Genomic DNA, 15583 nt, shown 5'->3' on the forward strand with positions numbered 1-15583 from the left:
ACTCTCTAGAGCACTTTCTTCAGAAGCAGCTTATGAAACTTCTTCTTGAAGTTTGCATAGATGTACTTGTAGCAGTACCTCATCAATGAAAAAAGGAACCCCCAATCTAAGGCATTAAAGATACCTTTTATCACCATTATAGCCCACTTAATCATATAGTTTCTCTATAAAATACCGCCAAGACTCATTATTTTCAGACCTAACCACACACATAGCCAAGGAATGAATCCTATAATTTACATCAACGGTCACAGCTGCTGGGAATACATCTTTATATAGTCCTTTTAAGTGACAACCATCAACCTCAATGAATGGACTGCACCCTTAAAAAAAATCCCTTTTTACTACTATCAATACACTAGAAAAAACATCTTGAATATAAGAAACTGAGACCATCAAGCCAATCCCTTTTAAGAGAGACAGTAGAACTAGGATGGGAATTTAATAAGGCATGTTATACCTAAATAATTTATTGTAACTATTCTTGTGGTTTTGATTAAGTGACACAAGTACTTTCCTTTTGGCCCTATAGAGTCTCTGATTGTGAATTCAATTCCTTACTTCTGCATCAAAGTAATAGCAATAACAAAAATCTTGATGGTAGGATTAGCTTAGAACAAATGCAGATATGTGGCTGCTACCTAATTTGAACTTGCCTCATAATTTTCATTGACTCTAGGACAGATGTGCTCTGGGCAATGATCTTAATCTTAAATGACCTCCTGTTCCAAAAAGGCTTGTGTGGATTCTCTAAGTGCAATCCAGTGTTGCACACACGTCACTATTGTTTTCTCATTTTTTTAACCTTTTTAGTCTTAATCTATTCCTAATTACGAACACCTTCAAAACCTTTCTAAAATTCCATACTAATAAACAACTATTCAGGCCTCAACACTATCTAATGACCAACAGAATTGAACTGAAAGCCACATGCATTTTCTTCATATCTAATGCATGTTTTTTTCTTCCACAACATCATCATTTGACTCATCTTCACTATCATCCCCAGATTCATAGTCATCAACATCATGAGCACTCTTACCTCTATCTCCAAAGGTATTATTTAGATCAGAGACATTTGGATAAGAACCATCTAGATTATAGCCACCTAGATCAGAACTATATGGATTAACCTTATTCTTATCTTCAAATTCATCAAATTTACCTGCAAATGCTTAGAACTATTATAAAACTCTTCGTTTCTATTTCCACATGTTTATTCAAATGTTGTGTGCACCTATTTACTAAGGTTTCGTATTCATTCAAATCTAGGAGCACTTTGTTTACTACTTTACTTGGATCTTTATCATCAAGAGAAGAAGTGCTTGGAACCTTTAGAAAATCAATCCAATAAGCCTCTTATGTCTTAATCTAAATGAAGTGGGAACTGGTCTTCAGGTATGAGATATTGATCAACAACATCATAATTGTTGCATAGCTGGACCATTAAGGAGAAAGATGATATAAAGTTTTTATTAAGAGTTACTACAAATTTAGCCCAACTGTACCACTTTAGTCTGAGCTGTTCAAATGTCTCTAGCAAGTCTTTGTCAATCAATATTGTTTACTACTTAATCTGCCATGGAAACATCACTTAAACAATAACCACAACAAGTATCCTTCATATCAATCCACATTTTGTGCAAGCTATATTGCTCTCGAATAACTAGACCAACCACAAAGGTTTCACCATCTATCAGTGCCTTAATATCAAAGTATGCTAAGCTGCATAAATAATGAAAAAAATGATTAGCCTTAATAAATGCCATCTACTACACCGACAATCTTAAATGTAATATAAAAAAATATTACACAAAAAGCATAACCTCTGACATTGCAAATTTAGCAACTTGTGACAGAAAAAAAGGACACTAATATATGTGGGAAAAATGTACAAATGAGCTTCCAAATTCTCAATGCAATAAATGTTATGAACATTCTTAAGTGAATGAAGTACAAACAACTTAAAAAAAAAGAATGAAGAATATTCATTCATTTATTAAGAGCTTATATGATGAGAAACCCTCTAGATCTAGCTAGAAATACCCACAACCAGATTGATAAGAACCCAAGAAAGCCAATAAAATCAGGATTCGGATAAAGGATCCAAACCCGTGAGAAACTAACTCTAAAGAACCTAAATTGCTTAATAAGACGTCACAAAAATTAGCAATTCATTTGAAAAGTCAAAATTTCTTTCAAGAACAAGTTAAGAAAATCTTTCTAATGATATCAAAACTCAAGATTGTCAAAAATCTATTCAAAGAACATAAAAGAGTGTTGCTCATGTATGTCTTATGTCCATACTCTATATATATATATATATACTGTAGATGCATTCCTTACATCATTGTTGTGGCTGATGATGGTGAGAATCCTTACATCATTAAAGTGGGTCTAAATCTGACACTACGTGCCCAACTTACGGTCTGTTTAATGTCAGTGGCTCTACAAGCCAAGGCCCATGCATGTCTTACGGTTTGGGTTTTTATTTTAGGGTTTTTTGGGTTTTTAAGTTAAATTAGGGTTAGCGACTTTATATATTTACAAGATGAGGTGTTTATTTTCATGTTGGAACTTCTTGATTCCTTTGATTACTGCTAGCACTTTTTTTCTTCTAAGTAACCCCTAAAGGTACTTGTAATCTGTTACAATTACAAAAGGAGTGAGAGAAAAATAATTGGAGGGCTGTAGGAAAATTGTTCTACAAACCATATTGGTGGCAACTTTTTGCTAGATTCCGGGGGCGATGACTTTACTAAGGCTTGTAATTGGTTCCATTCTAGAGGTTTCTTTGAAGACTTGATGCACTATGTTTGAGAGAATGCCATGACTGGTCTCGAGAGGAAATCATATTCCTTTATAATAAGGTGTAGTGATATAAATAGTTAAAGGAGATTCCCTTAGTGCCTATAAAAGGGTCTCCCTAGTAGTATGTTGGATCATCGAGTCTTTTAGAAGGGCCAATTACGAGAGCACGAGCTAAGAAGACCAAGGAAGTAATGCAAGGATTTGTTCAATCTACTTGGATGAATTCAATTCAAATTCAATTTGCAAGAGACCAATGTTCAAAATGGTCTTGAAAGAGGAAGAACCAACCTTGGTATACTTGATTCGAGCTAACGTGGTGGTGAGCGGTAGAGAGGATGATTTTTGAAGCAGAAGAAGGGTTGGAAAAGCAATTCTAAATATATATATACTTTGTCTAGGGAAAGATACTTTGTCTCACTCCCATACAAAGAAGAAATAAAAAATGGTGTACTCTAGGAAGATGAACCCTACGAGCTCGAGATGAGAGAACTCTAGAATAAGCAATGGATCTTTAATGCTCTGAGAACTCTGGATCACATAATTCCCCCTCTCCTTGAAAGAATTCATCCTCAAATCTAAACATGCATCAAAGGGAAAAAGGTCAGAAACATTAAATATAGCAGACACGTTATACTCACCTAGAAGATCCACTTTATAAACGTTGTTATTGATACACTCAAGAATCAAAAGTGGGCCATCACCTTGAAGGTGCAATTTAGGTTTCCCCTAGGTAGAAACCTTTCCTTCAGGATATGAACCAAAACCTAATCTCCGAGTTAAAAAATCAAACGTTTCCTACCTCTATTAAGTTGAGTCGCGTACTGCTCACTCTTCTTCTTAATGTGAAGCCGCACTTTCTCATGAATAGACTTTACCAACTCCGCTTTCTTTTGACAATCCAAGCTAGCTCTCACATCAACGGGCAAAGGAATTAAATCCGTTGGAGTCAATGAATTAAAACCTTAAAAAATCTCAAATGAAGAATAAGAAGTAGAAGAATGAATGCTCTTATTATATGCAAACTCTATAAATGGCAAACAATTTTCCTAAGACTTTAAATTTTTACTGACGAGAGTTCGTAAAAGTTGTACTTCTTATTACTACCGCTACCATCATTAGTTGACCAATCCAACGTAAGAGTCTTGGGATTTTGTTCTGGTCTGTAAGCTTCTAAAAGATCAAATAACTCATTAGCAGTAGGAGCACAAATAAAGCTTGTGGCTCAATTATTCAAAAGCAAATAGTAAATTAAAAGGATATGTATTAGTAGTTGTGATTGTGGCTCACATCTTCCTCTAGTTTTACGTCTAGAAACGGCTTGAACGCCCTCTTATGGGTCGAGGATATACTTCCTATATAGTTTTCTTATAAACTGGCAAATATGGTCATTTATATTCAGATTTCTGAGATTGTATCGTGCACGTTCTTTTGGGAATAATGCCTATAACTAGGAAATTGCACGCTGTATATATCCATTGGGAAGCGTTTCAAGAAACAAAGGGATATCATCTAATGACTCCTTATTTAAGCCATCCCTAATGAATTTAATCTTATCATCTCTGTTATCGGGCATCATTCCCAAAGTGCATGGTTTTTTAAAGCATTGCATTCTTGCACATTTATGACAAGAAACTAGAAGCCGTGCAGCTCTTCATTTTCTTGCATAATTTCTTTTCCTGTAACCTGGCATGTAGGCAACGAATTTAGGACATAATTCCCCTGCTAACAGTACTTTGGTTTCAATTAACCAACAGATGTCAACAGAGATGTTATGTCTCATAAGTAAGCACATATCATAGAACTGAGCTTTGTAGACTATGAGGAGTACATTCTGAGGACGGGTGGGAAATCACTTGTGAAGCTTCACAAGAGCTGTGTTCCTATCCATACCTTGTTTGGAGAATATCAACTATTGTAGGAAATTGAAGGAATTGACTTCAATAGTCACGAAGTACCGTTATCCGCCACTTAATCGGGGTGACAAATGATAACACATCAAAGAAAAGAATAAATCTAGTAAAAACACAACACACATGAAAGCAAACAAAAATAAAATCACACAATGCAAAAAGCGGGATATTAACTCATGATATATAGCAGAAGTGATGAGAGAAAATACAACTGATAAACAAATACACTTCAGCAAGAAACAAATACATTACTAAAGAAAAAAATAACAAAAGGTTAAGTCACCAAAAAGAAATGGAAAAAAGTTTCAGATTTGGTGGGTCACTTAAATCTATTGCGATGTTCTCTCCATGTGGTTGGTACTTGAGATATGGCTTTACAGCTTTGACCATTAACTTTAAAAATTGCACTATTCTTTCGATTCTTAAGTTTAATGGCTCCATGTGGAAAAACGTGTGCACAATAAATGGACCAGACCATCGATAACGTAACTTACCTAGGGAGACGTGCAAACAAGAATTGAATAAAAGCACTTTCGGACTTATGCTGAAAGATTTCTCATAATTTGCTTGTCTTGAAAGACTCTCATCTGCTTCTTGTAGTTCTTAGCATTTTTATCGTTGCAAATCTCCTTAGGTTCTTCTAGTTATAATCTCTTTTTTGAACCACAGGTGGGCAAATGACGTTTCTATTCTTTTGTTTGACGTCAAGGGAGGATGATATGACTTTTGACAATGTGTTTTCTTCTCTTAGGAATATATACTTCAAAAAGTTAGGTGACGGTTTGAGCTTAATCTTTGTCAGTGATTCTGATGACGGGATGAGATTTTCTCCTGATGGTGACAATTGCTTTTTCTTTAGATTTCATGAATCGAGAAAGGCATTTATCTCATCAAAAACCAATCCAAAATGTTTTAACCATTCTTGTAACAGGTCATCACTAAAGTTAGAAGGCAAAGTATGATCAATTGATTCTTTAATTACATCCACATCAGCGATTCCCTCTTCTCCATCATGAGGTTGTTTAGAAATGTTAAAGATATTCAACTCCATAGTCATATTGCCAAAGGACAACAACATATTTCGGGATCTACATTGAATATGAGTATCGACAGTTGTCAAGAAAGGTCAACCTAAGATAATGAGGATGTGCTTCTATGAATCTTGCACTGGTTGAGTGTCAATCACAATGAAATCAACAGGAAAATAAAACTTGTCTACCTGAATAAGTATATCATCAATAATACTGCGAGGTATTTTTATGGATCGATCTTCAAGTTGCAACACAATTGGAGTTGCGTGCAATATTCCCAGTCTAAGTTTCACAAACACTAAATAAGTAAGAATATTTACACTGGCTCCTAAGTCTAACAAGGCATTGTCAAATGTGTGGTTCCCTATGCAACATAAGATGGTAGGGCAGAATGATACGAATCCCACAATGAAACTTTCAATCCTACAATTAATTTGTAGTTTCAACTTCCCAAGAAAGTTCTAAACAGATTTATGGCAAACAAAAACCTTGACCCAATGCTTAAGAAAACATGAACCAAAGGTATAGAGAAGGGTATTGACGCCACACTCAAGAAAAAGATGAGAAGGTGAGTGATAAGTCTAAATTTGGAACACCACAAGAATGTAAATTCTTGATAAGTTCACTAGTTCTCAAAAGAACCAAAGAAAGAATAATCTTTCAAATTCAAAATAACATTCATCTCCTTACATACCAAGGTTGCTGAATTTAAATAGGCTAAAAGGAACCCAAGATCCTAAAAATACAAATGGAAACATTGGAACAACCCTCCAAGTAAGTTTGTCAAAAGATGTTTCAAAAGTCTTCACCAACCCACCATGATCAATGCTATCTTTGACAAACTTAATGCTAGCCTACTATAATTAATGCTATCATTGACAAACTTGAAACAAAACAAACAAATAAGTTGAAAAACAAAGGATTCGTTGAAAATCCCAAGTCTGAACAAGCTGTAAAGAATTGGTCATAACTCCTTCTAGAGAACTCCAAATCCAGCTCTGTAAAATTTATTGGAAAGCTAACTTAATTATCTTTCCAACGGTATATAGCTTGCATTTTAATTCTGGCTCAATCAATACAGTTTTTATTCCGAATTTGACCTTTCTGCATTTGATACAACTTGTGTATTTGGCTGCCCAATGACTTGAATAATGCCCACAATGCCTTGTCTTCTCTTCAAGCCCAATTCATGATGTCTTGCATCTTGAATTGCATTTTCAATCCATATTTTCTCAATTAATCCATTTAAAGCAGCTTGCATCTTTTTGGCTCTTGCTCTTGTAATTGGGCCTCCATGAATGTGCAAAGGATCACTTGAAGTTTTAATGGTCCCTTGATGGTTCTCATCATTCCCCCTCTCTTCAAAAGGATTCGTCCTCGAATCTTCACCTACATCGAAAGGAGAAAGATCAGAAACATTGAAAGTAGCACTCACATTATACTCACCAGGAAGATCCAATTTGTAGGCATTGTCATTGATCCGTGCAACCACTTGAAATGGACCATCTCCCCTTGGAAGTAACTTGGAACGCCTTTGTGCTGGGAACCTCTCCTTTCTCATATGCACCCAAACCCAATCTCCAGGCTGAAAAACCACTTGCTTACGTCCTTTGTTGGCTTGAGTAGCATATTGTTCAGTTCGCTTTTCTATGTGTTGACGTGTTCTCTCATGCAATTGCTTGACAAATTCAGCTTTCTTTTTACCATCCATACTAGCACGTTCATCAATAGGTAAAGGTAATAAATCCAAAGGAGTTAATGGATTAAAACCATATACAATCTCAAATGGTGAGAATTTAGTAGCTGAATGGACAGTTCTATTATAAGCAAATTCAACATGTGGCAAACATTCTTCCCAAGTTTTCAAGTTCTTTTGAATAATGGCACGCAACAAAGTAGACAGAGTTCTATTTACAACCTCAGTTTGTCCATCAGTTTGTGGATGACAAGTAGTAGAAAACAAAAGTTTAGTACCCAACTTACCCCACAAAGTTTTCCAAAAGTGGCTCAAGAACTTAGCATCTCGATCTGAAACTATGCTCCTTGGTACTCCATGCAACCTGACTATTTCCTTGAAAAACAAATTAGCTATGCTTGTCGCATCATCAGTTTTATGACATGGAATGAAATGCGCCATCTTTGAAAACCTATCAACAACAACAAAAACAGAATCATTTCCCCTTTTTGACCTAGGTAAACCCAAAACAAAGTCCATAGAAATATCAACCCAAGGTTCACTAGGTATGGGCAGAGGGTTATACAATCCATGGGGTAAAACTCTTGACTTAGCATGTTTACAAGTGATACACTTCTCACATATTCTTTCAACATCACGTTTCATATGTGGCCAAAAGAAGTGTTCTTTTAAAACATCTAAAGTCTTTGCAATGCCAAAATGTCCCATTAAACCACCCCCATGAGCTTCACGCACAAGCAATTCACGCAAAGAACTATGAGGCACACACAATTTATTTTCTCTAAATAAAAGCCCATCATGCTTATAGAATTTACCAAATGCAACTTTCTCACAAGCATTAAACACATTAGCAAAATCAGGATCGTTAGCATATAATTCTTTAATGTACTCAAATCCTAACAACTTTGCATTTAATGTAGAGATAAGTGCATACCTTCTAGATAATGCATCAGCCACCACATTCTCCTTACCTTGTTTATATTTGATCACATAAGGAAATGGCTCAATAAATTCAACCCATTTGGCATGTCTCTTATGTAACTTACCTTGCCCTTTCAAATGCTTCAAGGACTCATGATCAGTGTGTATAACAAACTCTTTAGGTAGAAGATAATGTTGCCAAGTTTCCAAAGCTCTCACCAATGCATACATCTCCTTGTCATAGGTAGGATAGTTTAGGGCTGCTCCACCCAATTTCTCACTAAAATAAGCAATTGGACGCCCTTCTTGCATCAAAACAGCTCCAATACCTATACCTGAAGCATCACACTCAATTTCAAAAGTTTTAGTAAAATCAGGTAAAGCAAGTAATGGTGCAGAAACTAATTTCTCCTTAATTAGATTAAATGCCTTTTCTTGTTCACTACCCCACTTAAATCCCACATGTTTCTTCACAATTTCAGTTAATGGTGCAGCAAGGGTGCTAAAATCTTTCACAAATCTTCTATAAAAACTAGCCAAACCATGAAAACTTCTTACCTCACTTACACTTTTAGGTGTAGGCCACTCTTTAATAGCCTTTACCTTCTCTTCATCAACCTCAATTCCTTTAGCACTTACAACATAACCAAGAAAAACAATCTGATTTGTACAAAAGGAACACTTCTTCAAATTAGCATACAACTTTTCCTTCCTTAAAACAGTCAATACACTTTGCAAATGTTCAATGTGTTCATCTAAGCCTTTGCTATAGATCAAAATATCATCAAAATAGACAACTACGAATTTGCCAATAAAAGCACGCAAAACATGGTTCATTAACCTCATAAAAGTGCTAGGTGCATTAGATAACCCAAATGGCATCACTAACCACTCATATAAACCATATTTTGTTTTAAAGGCAGTTTTCCACTCATCTCCCTCTCTAATCCTAATTTGATGATACCCACTTTTAAGATCAATTTTACTAAACACACAAGAACCATGCAATTCATCAAGCATGTCATCAAGTCTAGGAATAGGATGTCGATACTTTACAGTGATTTTATTAATTGCACGACAGTCAACACACATCCTCCATGTTCCATCCTTTTTGGGCACTAGTAAAACTGGTACTGCACATGGACTCATGCTCTCCTTCACATATCCTTTTGCCAAGAGTTCTTCAACTTGCCTTTGAAGCTCCTTTGTCTCCTCGGGGTTACTTCTATATGCAGGTCTATTAGGAATGGTAGCTCCAGGGACGAAGTCTATTTGATGCTCAATTCCCCTAATAGGTGGCAAACCGTTAGGGACTTCATTTGGAAACACATCATCAAAGTCCTGCAAAAGAGTCACAATAGCACTAGGCAAAGAAAAGTTAAGCTCATTAGTGTGTAAACAAGCCTCTTTGCACAAAAGTACAACGATAGGCTGTTTTGAAAAAAAAGCCCTCTTAACCTCACTCTCTTTTGCAAACAAGTTCACTTGCTGCCTCTCTTTTCTCTCAACAATATTTTTTTGTATCTTTTCACTTGCTTTTCTCTCAATCTCTCTTTCTTTTGTACTCTCATTTTCATTTTTTGTATCACTCTCTTTTTTTATTGACATTTGATCCTCATACACTTGCCTAGGTGTTAATGGTACAAGAGTGATTTGCCTTTTATTCATTACAAAAGAATATCTATTTAAGTATCCATCATGTGTCACACGCCTATCATATTGCCAAGGTCGACCCAAAAGAATGTGTCCAGCATGCATGGGTACTACATCACATAGAACCTCATCCTTGTATCTCCCAATAGAGAATGAAACCAGCACTTGTTTATTTACTTTAACTTCCCCACAATCATTCAGCCATTGTAGCTTATATGGCCTTGGATGTTTCAAAGTTTTCAAATTTAATTTTTCAACTAAACTAGTGCTAGCTACATTAGTACAACTTCCTCCATCAATTATCATACTACATACCTTATCTTTGATGTGGCATCTAGTATGAAAGATGTTATCACGTTGTACCTCCGCATCCTCTTTAACTTGCATGTTGAGAGCACGCCTAGCAACCATCAACTTACCATCAACAGGATATTCTACACCATCATTAGCATCCTCCAAAGGTGGCATAGGATCATCATCTGATTCACTCTCGGTTTCAACATCACCATTATCCCTCAAGATCATTACTCTTTTATTTGGGCATTGAGATGCAATATGACCTGTCCCCAAACATTTAAAACACTTAATATCTCTATTTCTAGAGTGTTGGGAATCAGATTTACCTTTACTTTGGTTGCCTCCCTCTTTATGATCCTTGATTGGCTCAATCTTAGGCTTTGAAACAACCTTTTCATCTTTGCTCCATTTTGACTTCCATGAGGAAGATGAACCCAAATTGGTTCTAGTGGAACCTTTCTTTTTCAATTGTCGTTCCACTTTCATGGCCATGTGAACCATGTCTTCCAACTCAACATAGTGCTGCAAGTCAACCACATTAGCAATATCTTGATTTAACCCATGTAAAAATCTTGCCATAGTGGCCTCTCGTTCTTCTTCAATGTTGGCTCGAATCATGATTATTTCCATCTCCTTGTGGTAATCTTCCACACTTCTAGAACCTTGTGTAAGACTTTGAAGCCTTTGGTGCAGCTCCCTATAATAATGACTAGGAACAAATCTCCTCCTCATAATGGCCTTCATCTCCTCCCAAGTGTTTATAGGCCTTTCACGATTTCGTCTCCTACTCAAAACAAGTTGATCCCACCAAATAATAGCATAATCAGTAAATTCAACAGCAGCTAGTTTTACCTTTTTCTCCTCAGAGTAGTTGTGGCAATCAAATACTAGCTCCACCTTTTTTTCCCACTCTAAATAAGCTTCCGGATCATGTTTACCTTGAAAAGAAGGAATTTTCAGTTTTATACTCCCCAAATCACGATCTATACGTCTTGCCCTTCTATTATCTCTTCCACGCATGTCAACAGTGGCCTGGTCATCAAAATCATCTACGTCATCGCCATCTTCTTCTCCCATGACAGCACGCCCTTGATTACCTCTTACATTAGGAGCTATTGGTTGTTGCCCCCTTTGTAGATTGGCTATGGCAGTGTCTTGCCTCTCCAATTTGTCACGGATCTCTCCAAACATCAGATTCATGTGCTCAAATTGTTGTTGCATGGCTTTGAGCATGATTGATTGGTCTATAGCTTCTTGATCTTTTGACATATTTGTGATCTGAAAAAAAAAATTGTTAGCAAAAAGACCTCACAACACTCCCTCACGTATTTCACTCAATTTTGATGTCACTTAACTCTCGTGTTTAACACACAAATTGCCTTTTACCACACTTAATTCTCTCTTTCAGTTCTTTATTGAACTAAATAAACAAAATCAAGAAAAAAAAAAAAAACCCAAGTGGCACACCAAATATGACAATCCAGCACACTAACAAAGAAAAGAAATTAAGAGGACACAAAGAATGAAAAGGAAATTGAAGAAAGGAAAGCAAGCAAGCAAAGCAACACAATTGATATGTGTAAACTATGAAAGTAGAAATACTTGACTCTTTTTTTGTAATCTTTTTTTTTTGTACGTTTTTTTTTTCTTTTTTTTTTTTTTGATAATCAAAATAAATAAGACATTCAAACCTGATTAGAAACTAGCTCTGATACCAAATGATACGAATCCCACAATGAAACTTTCAATCCTACAATTAATTTGTAGTTTCAACTTCCCAAGAAAGTTCTAAACAGATTTATGGCAAACAAAAACCTTGACCCAATGCTTAAGAAAACATGAACCAAAGGTATAGAGAAGGGTATTGACGCCACACTCAAGAAAAAGATGAGAAGGTGAGTGATAAGTCTAAATTTGGAACACCACAAGAATGTAAATTCTTGATAAGTTCACTAGTTCTCAAAAGAACCAAAGAAAGAATAATCTTTCAAATTCAAAATAACATTCATCTCCTTACATACCAAGGTTGCTGAATTTAAATAGGCTAAAAGGAACCCAAGATCCTAAAAATACAAATGGAAACATTGGAACAACCCTCCAAGTAAGTTTGTCAAAAGATGTTTCAAAAGTCTTCACCAACCCACCATGATCAATGCTATCTTTGACAAACTTAATGCTAGCCTACTATAATTAATGCTATCATTGACAAACTTGAAACAAAACAAACAAATAAGTTGAAAAACAAAGGATTCGTTGAAAATCCCAAGTCTGAACAAGCTGTAAAGAATTGGTCATAACTCCTTCTAGAGAACTCCAAATCCAGCTCTGTAAAATTTATTGGAAAGCTAACTTAATTATCTTTCCAACGGTATATAGCTTGCATTTTAATTCTGGCTCAATCAATACAGTTTTTATTCCGAATTTGACCTTTCTGCATTTGATACAACTTGTGTATTTGGCTGCCCAATGACTTGAATAATGCCCACAATGCCTTGTCTTCTCTTCAAGCCCAATTCATGATGTCTTGCATCTTGAATTGCATTTTCAATCCATATTTTCTCAATTAATCCATTTAAAGCAGCTTGCATCTTTTTGGCTCTTGCTCTTGTAATTGGGCCTCCATGAATGTGCAAAGGATCACTTGAAGTTTTAATGGTCCCTTGATGGTTCTCATCAAGCTAGGGCCTTTGTATTTCGGAGGAATTTTGTGTTGGATTATGGAACTAATGTTTTCTATTAAAAATTCCTTTTTCTAGATGAATGCTTCTCTTTTTAGTGCAAAGGTTTTGAAGAAACTTGGCATAAGAGGGCACTTGTTTAATAGTATCAAGCAAAGGGATGTTAATACTACCTATTTGAAAATCTCCATAATTTCACATGTGGTACTTCCTTTCTTTTCTTTAGCTAACCTCTCAAGAAAAGGCGCTTTGGGAATGTATTTTTGTGGGTTACAATCTTCTTTATCCTTTGTTGATGGGTCATTAGATTCATGTTGAGGTGGTATCATTAGTAATTTGAATAATCTTATTTGATCTCCTAGAAGAAGATTCATCAACCATGGAAACAAACACATCTTCAACTTCTACATCCTCTTCATCTCATATTTCTCTTTTTTCTACTCTCTCTCTTCCCAAATCATGCTCTCAACACATAACCTCCAAAATTGAGAATCTTGTTGAATATTCTTATATTCCAGAATCTGCTCAAATCAATGAGTCCCAGTTTCCCATCATGAGTCCTTACAATCTCTACAAACAGAAAACTTCTTTCACTAGAAGTATTCGGACTCTCATCTCCACTAAAAGACCACTCCCAAAAGAGTATATCCAGTCTTCTAGACTGGACCAGTGTGCTCTACAAGCCTCACAGAGTGAACAATATGTCACTATGGAAATACCCTCAGATCTCGTCGACAACTGGAAAAGAGAAGGCTACACACGCCTCCATTTTGGTGGTGTACGATTAATTCTCACTCTTCATGGTCGAAAAGGCTTACCTGTTACAGCTAGAATTGCTCTCCTAGACACCAGGTTCAAGGAGTACCAACACGCTGTTGTCGGCACCGTTCTGACAACCCTTCATACTGGCAGTGTCTTATTAACCTTTCACCCCAATTTCAACCTCTCTTTTGAGGATCCCAATCTTCCAACAACCCTTAAAGTCCAGATCCAGCTCCAAGGAGCAGAACAAACACCCACATCAAAGATTGCAACCCTCCATAATCAAATAGTCTATCGATTACAGAATCATGCCCTCGATCTTCCTACACCATACACAACTTCTGATGCCTTGATGATCTTGGCAGACACAGACACAATTCCAACCATTATCCAAATCCCCAAACAAATCCAGAAACAAGACTTGCTCAAGCTCATGCCTCTTGAATGGCTAACCAACTATTAGCATTTTCACCAAAATTCAGAACCAGTACAAACCATAGAAGCCACGTTTGACAGACGACCAAATGGTCAGGTCAAACTGTCTTTTCAAACTCCTGACACCGAGCCTGTTTCAAACAGTCCACAGCTTTCCTATACTGCTATGATCACAGCAGTTCAAACTGGTCAATAAAAGAAACTTCCTATTCATGGGTTTTCCTCCGAAGGGTATCCAGTATATCCTGATAAAGTCAATGGTCATTTTCTATGGGATGTTCCTGAAGCCCATATGTGCAACCCGGATTGTCCTTGCCTAGATGATACGGATATTGACGAAGAATTGGAAATTATGCGGAGAAAGAAAAAGAAAAAGAAAAAATCTTCTTATCCATTATCATCTTGCAAATCTTTTCCTCCACATCCTCCACCAGATCCCAAACCTCCTGTCCAACCAATCAGATCTTGCCTTATGTTTTCAAGTCACTCCTATGAAGAATCATCTCCTCCACTTGAAAAACAAACAGACACACAAACCCGTGTCACCTCAAAGCCTTTTGTTCAATCTCCAATTACAACCTCTGGGCAACCTGAAGAACCAAAACAGTATGAAGCTATTTTGAATTGGCAAACCAAAAATGCCAATGTTCAAAATCATACTCTCCAACAACTCGGTAAGAAAATTGACCGTGTTGCCACTCAAGTCTCCCAGACTGAAACTAAAGTTGATTCGATCAGCAGTCGTTTAGATCAGATGTATATACATCTCCAAGACCGGATCTCTGAACTAGATGCTGATCTCAGACGGATGATCAACAATCATATATGGGGTCCAGAGTTTAATAAAAAAGAAGCCGAGATCAGAAAACTCAAAGCTGAATTGTCCAGGATTGATGCTGAAAAATCCCGACCTTCACTTTTTACTCAATCACAACCTACACCTGTATCTCCTCCGTTTTTTGAAACTTATTCACCCTTCTACACACCATCCCAGCCTCAACAACCTGAAAAAATCCAACCGTTGTTTCATTTGCAAGGAACGCGGTCACTTTGCCCGCAATTGTCCCCACAAACCAGCCAAAGTTGTTCGTCTTATACAACATCTTCAATATTCTTCTTTGCTATCTGAAAATGACGATGTCGATTCAAATTTTTCAGAACAGTCCACACAAGATGATCAGACTGCCTTTCTAATTGCAGAATCTTCAGATTCTGAAGATATTTCTGTCATCTCTACAGTTCAAACTGTTAACCATGTTTCCACTATTCCAAGGCCTTCTCTCAAGATGTCCATCCTTCCTTCCAAATTTCATAAACCTATTCCTGTTATTGGGTTCATTGACACTGGTGCGGATACTAGTATGATTGATCCTTCTGTTCTTCCATCAG

The sequence above is a fragment of the Citrus sinensis genome, chromosome 9, assembly GCF_022201045.2.
Source record: "Citrus sinensis cultivar Valencia sweet orange chromosome 9, DVS_A1.0, whole genome shotgun sequence".
Classification (NCBI taxonomy): domain Eukaryota; kingdom Viridiplantae; phylum Streptophyta; class Magnoliopsida; order Sapindales; family Rutaceae; genus Citrus; species Citrus sinensis.